The sequence below is a fragment of the Balaenoptera borealis genome (assembly GCF_965194805.1).
Source record: "Balaenoptera borealis genome assembly, chromosome: 4".
In the NCBI taxonomy this organism is placed as follows: domain Eukaryota; kingdom Metazoa; phylum Chordata; class Mammalia; order Artiodactyla; family Balaenopteridae; genus Balaenoptera; species Balaenoptera borealis.
In genome coordinates, this window is record NC_138861.1 from 45,327,724 (window position 1) to 45,334,515 (window position 6,792).

At 41.0% G+C, this 6,792-nt stretch overlaps 1 long non-coding RNA gene and 1 pseudogene across 2 annotated transcripts in view; one reads left to right on the plus strand and one right to left on the minus strand.

Moving 5' to 3' along the window:
• LOC309628461 overlaps positions 1 to 6,792 on the plus strand; it is a 731,364-nt gene that overhangs the window by 510,680 nt on the left and 213,892 nt on the right. The gene's annotated exons all lie outside the window — the stretch shown is intronic.
• LOC309628453 (ataxin-2-like protein) overlaps positions 404 to 6,792 on the minus strand; it is a 39,263-nt pseudogene continuing 32,874 nt past the window's right edge. The window contains exon 2 of the transcript in view: positions 404 to 6,693. The product of the transcript in view is annotated as an ataxin-2-like protein (transcript). The remainder of the gene's footprint in view (positions 6,694 to 6,792) is intronic.

Here is a 6,792-nt window from a genome sequence, read left to right on the forward strand (position 1 = left end):
TTAATTAGGAATTCAATTTTCAGGTCATATTTGACCTGTCAGAAGAACATAGGTATTGCTATTCTTACTTATCTTTTGAGATCAAAAAGGAAATGGAATTTACCAGTTGCAGGGGCATCCCTTCAGGAATAAGTGGTTTAAAATTGAGAAATGACTAGCATTTTATATGTGAGAGATTTTAAGTGATGTGAATGCTAAAGAAAAGATTGTAAAGATATAGTATCCAAACATAGCAGTAATCCATGAGAGAAAAATGATTGAAAGAAATTTGTAACTGTAAATTATTTTAGAAAATGTGGAACTCCCTTTGTAATGAGCAAAATGTTAAATATTCATAGTACAATGCTCATTTATGAACTGTAATCAGCATTCTGTAAAAGTGTTGTGAAATGATCAGAACGTGTTAATTACCTAATTAAATACAAATTTGACTAAAATAAAGTATAGCATGTTAACCTAAGTTTAATTTAGATCAATCTACATGTAATTACTTTAAGTTGAAGGGAGCTTTCACCAAATACAGATTTTACAAATCATTTATGCACTCGTTCATTTACTACACAAAGATATTTTTTACATGAGGTCAATGTTCTAAGTTTTCTTTGATTTATCTATGAACACCCACTATGTTCCAGACACTGTGCCAGCAGTGGCTGATACAGGGCAGTTTAAACAAAGGAAGGAAGTAACTAGCTCGTTCTGGACCTTCAAATCTCTGCCCAAATGTTCCCCCTCAAGCCTCCCCTGACTGCCCCATCTAAGTTAGGTTCCACAGTAATTGCTATGTCATAGTTTGTATGCTTCCTTTGTAGGACTTATCACCACTAGTTTGTTTGTTTGTCTACTTATATATTAGACTTCTGTCCTCCACAGTGTAAACTTTATGAAGGTTTACATGTCTTGTTTGTAAACATATTAGCTACTCAACTAATGCATGGACGAGACATGCATTAGTTAAGGTAGTATGACTTGATGGCTTAAGGTAAATAGGAGCTTTACTCTTAGTGATATAAAGTACAGTTAGAGTGAAACCACCAGCCAGTCTATAAGAACTAAATCATGTACACCTATCTAGATGTAAGAATACATATTAATATATATTATTGAGATGTATATTAACACTTTCTAGTGGTACATGCTAACACATGTCATGCAGAACTATAGATTGAATGTATGTGTCCCCCTCCCAATTCATATGTTGAAACCCAACCCTTTGGGAGGTGCTTGGGTCATGATGGTGGAACCCTCATTAATGAGATGAGCACCCTTATAAAAGAAACCCCAAAGAGTTTCCTCACCCTTTTCAGCATGTGAGGATACAGCCAAAAAGACGAACACCTATAACCCAGGAAGTGAGCCCTTGCCAGACACCAAATATTCTGGCACCTTGATCTTGGACTTCCCAGCAACCAGACTGTGAGAAATAAGTTTCTGGTGTTTATAAACCACCCAGTCTATGGGATTTTTGTTACAGCAGCCCAAAAGGACTAAGACGTATAAGTATACATATTAACACACATTACAAAGGTATTTATTAATGCATGTTATGGAGGCTCATGCTAACACACCATAGGAGTACACATTAACATATTATGGAGGTACATGTTAACACGTTATGGGAGTATGTGTTAACACACTATAGAGGTACGTGGTAACATGTGTTATGGAGGTACATGTTAACACATATTACAGAGGTACATGGCTAACACAGTTATGGAAGTACATGTTAGCATATGTTATGGAGGCACATTGCTGACACACAGCATGGAGGTGCATGTTAACACATGTGCATAAGCTTATTAATACATGTTATGGAAGTACATGCTAACACATGTCATGGAGGCACATGTTAACACATGTTATGGAAGTACATATTAAGAGCTGAGGAAGCACTAGGGATGGATCAACTAACTTTATTTAAGAATGAGTAAATGATGTTTGACTTGGGTATTATATGACAAATTAAAGTTTTCCAGGTAAAAAATATTCAATATAGAACACAAAGCTGAAGATAAGCTAAAGGGCTAAAAGTGTGATAAAAACTATAAAATAAAAGGCTTGTAGACCTAGCATCTCAGGTCTGAAAGAGAGGCCATCACAGCTCTGCTTGTGGATAGGACTACTTCCAAGTTGCTGTTAATGAGCCAACCAGAATCTATGTCACATTTTGTTTCCCTTTAATTTTTTAAAAAGACCCTCTTTAGGGCTTCCCTGGTGGTGCAGTGGTTGAGAATCTGCCTGGCAATGCAGGGGACACGGGTTCGAGCCCTGGTCTGGGAAGATCTCACATGCCGTGGAGCAACTAGGCCCGTGAGCCACAACTACTGAGCCTGCGCGTCTGGAGCCTGTGCTCCGCAACAAGAGAGGCCGCGATAGTGAGAGGCCCGTGCACCGTGATGAAGAGTGGTCCCCGCTCACCACAACTAGAGAAAGCCCTCGCAGAGGAACGAAGACCCAACACACCCAAAAATAAAATTAATTAATTAATTAATTTTTAAAAAAAAGACCCTCTTTATAAATATTGCAATCCCTTCTTTCTTTGGTCTAGATGTGGCACAAAACCTGCAAATCTGGATATGGAGGGAAGGATCGTTGGGGAATCATGGAAGTAGTACTGGTCAGTTTTGGTCCTCAAGGCTTGATTGGGAAGCACACTGGCTGCCTGGAGAGGAGCTGGGGAGAGAAGCGACATGATGGTCATAGCATGAAAAAGGCAGTGGTGGTGGTTATGAAGTCAAGACACAGGGGTACTTCTAGGAGCCCTGTTTCTTTCAGGGTAAAAGATGAAGTCACTCCTGGTGAGCAGACAGCCTCTACAGAGGGTGCAATCATGCCTCCGGGAGAGGAGGATAAGCTGCCCTTGTCCACCTGTGCTACATTGGCCATGCGTGAGTAAATGAGTGCTAGTACTTTAAATGATAACTGGGACTTTCCAGAATTTATAGTTTTGTTATATAATCTTCAGATTAAATATATGCAGTTTTTCATATTGAGTACACCTCAGCCTGTACCAGTATTTTGAGGGTGCATTTAACTGAAGAACATTAGGCTTCCTATAGTGGTTTGTTGATTGAGTTGAAACACTCAAACAGTGACCTCAGTCCTTGTGTTAGAAGAGATTCGTCACAAGTTTTACATATATGTCAAACATAATCCCAACTTCTAAGGTACAGTTAGAGTATACCAATCAGGCAACCCATAAGTATTTTTTGAATGCATACTCATCATTCATTTGTTTATTCACTGAATTATTTTTTCAAATTCTAGTCATGTGTCTGTATTTTTTTGTTTGTTTAACACTTTGCCAGGTTTAATAAGCATAAAAAGTGGTCCTTAAAGAGGATTCATTCTAATGCCTTTGGCATACTTGTTGACACATAGAGTTAGTAATTACAGAATTTTTAGCCAGAGTGTATTTGTGAGCTGGTACAGAACCAGTACAGAAGGCATTTCAGTGTCCCTCTTACAGCAAATAATGCACAGCGATCCTCTAACACCCAAAGCTTCCAGAAAGGAGGGTATACCATGAGTGGCTTTGAAGTTAATGAAAGTCTAATAAATTTTGGATTTTGGTAGAAACATTTCTATTGAATATATATAGTAATGCTACATATTGGTGTAATGTAAAACTGAACTCAGAGAAAATTTTTTACAATTACAAAGTGTTCCTTAAATTTACTATGAATGCACTGAATGAGTTTATTGAGGTAAACACTCATGTTACTCCTGAAATAACATAAAGAGGGGTACACCTGGCTCGGCAAAATGTATCAATTACTGAAGGACACTTTTTCTACTCTGAATAGGTTCATTATAGAGTTCTGAAATTTTAATTGACTTTGGTGTTTGATATGCCTTTGAGCAAATCAGAGCCCTATTGCCTACCGTATATTGATATTTCTTTCACAGAGAAATTTACTAAAAATGATAAAAAGAAAGAACTCCTCTATGACTTAAGCTAAATGTTAGAGCAGCTCACTGTTCATTCCTGTCTGACTCTGCACAGTGTTGCCAGCCACCCTCCTGGCCTGTATAATACAACCAGACACATGTGGGTGTGCTACTCAATCGCTGTTCCTTGCGCACAGTTTCAGCTCAGCATTGTACGCTGTAGATATCCTTGCTCTCAGTGAATGTCTCCCTCTTTTGCTTTGCCTTTGTCATTAGTCTGAAAACTTGGAACAAGTTATCTGACTATGATCTTTAGTTTCTCTTCAAGGTTGTGATTTTTAGATTTGCTACTTGTGGCCACCTCAGGTAAACATTCCACCTGAACTTCTTCACCCCTAAGACACCTTCTCTTTACCTCTTTCTCACATTTCTCACCTGGTGAGCAGACCCTGGGCAAATTTTCCTCTTTGCAGTGTAATTTGACTTTGCTAGTGGGTAGAACATTGTTGTTTTCAATTGCTGTTAAGAATTTTAGGTTTCCTTATTATGGAAATAATAAAAGATAAGTTAATTCAGTGATATTTAAAGTGCAATTATTTTTTAAAAAGGAGAAGACATCGGTACTTATATCTTTGAACTCTGTTTAAAAGAGGTTTGATGAATATGGAAGACCATCATGATTTTTCAGGGTACAGTGACACCAAGTATACATCTCTTCAGGTTCTTAGCTAAGTCCACTTTCCACCACCATATTGCTTCCACATTCTCAACTACATTATGGCTGTGATTAAATGATCTCTCACATATGAAGTACAATTGTAAAACTGAGCTCTCTGTTTGCTCCTTCTGGGTTTGCCACCAAGGAAGTTATTCAAGATACATATCAAATCTCCTGGATTGAGATGAATTGGCATGAAATATGATCTGAGGACCGTGAGGGATCTACCAGTATCTTTGCGTCACTGCAGTCTCATGGAGAGGCTTTTGCGAGTCCCTGTGGGCAGAGAGCTAGAGGCACGAGAAACCGTAGCTGCGTGGTCACAGATGTTGTAAACCCCTTCTTCCTCTGCGTGTCAGCAGTCTCCTTGGCAACACATTTTCTCTCTTGCCTTTGGAAATTGTTATTGAGTAGAAACAATTTGGGTTGTTATAGCAATGAAGATGACTAAAACCAAGGCCAAGAGATAACTGCTTTCCTCCCCAGTAGGAAAAGAGCTCTCCCATGAATGTACATTAGTCATTAGTTGAGCATTCCCCTCATACCTGATGGCTTTATAGGGACCCTCATGCTGAAGTCCCATAAGCTGGGTTTGAAAATACCTTGGAAACCCAAGTGAATTCTGCCAGGAAAAGGACAATTCAAAATTCATTATAAGAACCAATTCTAGGAAAAAATTCAAGAAGTATGGCCCACTTTCTAATTTGTTTCCTGTTAAACTGAAGGAACTATAAACTTATTAGCTACCCCTTCGAAAATGGAACAGGTCAGAACCACAATTATGTCCCATTTTTAAAAGAACACAAGTTTGGGGAGACACTGTAAAGATTAAACTTTAATTACTGATAAATAATATACCGAGTCAACCAAAGGATTTTCTTGGAGACTTGAAAGTAAAAGGAGGAAATGTTTTCAAGTAGATAATCATTTATGTAATCCTTGCCAGCTATGAGTGCAAATGAGGTGACACCAATATTTTCCTGGCGTCTGAATTCACCTGGTAATGCAGCATTTTTATCATCACTTAAAATCTCTCATAGGATTACTGTTGAGCATCTGTGGGGATGTCACACATGAGACCATGAATGTGTTGTACACCAGGTTCTGCTTTGACCCTTCCCAGATGCCCATTTCCCTCCACAGCCCATGAGGGCATCTCACATTAGTTTAAAATTTTATATTTTTTTTAATTTTAAAAAATATTTTTATGTAATAAAAAGTAAAAGTCCTTGTCCAACCATCCTGGTGGGGCACCTGTGTCTCTCACACAGATGACTCAAGTTAATGGGGAAGAAAGAACAAGGGGCCCAAGTCTGAGGTTATAAATAATAGAAAATAAAAGATCTTCCATCTCCAGCAGGGGGATAGATGAGAGGATGGGAGAGCAAGGTGGAGTGGGGATGGGCAGGGGCAGAGCAGAAAACCACCACCCCTGCTGGACCCTGGCCCTGCCCACTTTGAGGCCCTTCCCATTCAAGGTGCTTGGCAGGAATTCCACAGCTCCCCAACCCCCCCCACCCCAGTGGGGGAAAGGGGCTAAGGGGCTGGGGGCTGGGACTGCTCCGAGCTGCTGGGGGAAGAGACATAGATCACTCTTCCCTCCACTCATGGAGGTCTCAGGTCACAGCCAGGACAATCTTCAGTTCCCTGGGGGGTGGAAGGGAAGCTGCCGGGAGGGATGAGATTGAACTGGTTGGAGGGGAAAGAGAAGACAGCAGGCACATTAGAACCCAAGCAGCTGTCCCTTCATCCAATGCCATCCAGTGTGGGTTGTTGGGGGAGTGTTGATAGGACCGGCCTCCTCAAGGTGTCTCATGGGGCTGTCAGAAGCACAGATCAATTGCCATTTCCCAGTGAGCCAGAGCTCTTCCTCATGTGCCCAGCTCAGCCCCCACATTCCAGCCTGGCGCTGTCTGCTGCGCTGACCTTACCTTGCCTAAGTCAGGAGACAGTTGGGTTCACTGAGAGCTGAGGAGGCAGTGGGGAGCAGGGCTGCTGGATCACAACTGAGGGAGGAGAGAGGGAAGCAAAGAACAGAGCCAGGAGCGAGCCCCTGGTGGCAGCGACTGTGGCTTCTGCTCACCCTACATCACAGACAGGTGCAGGTCGGCAGGCGCCCTGTGCAACAGCCCTGCCTCCAAGACCTCTCACTCCCCACCCAGAGCCCATGCATCCTGCCCTAC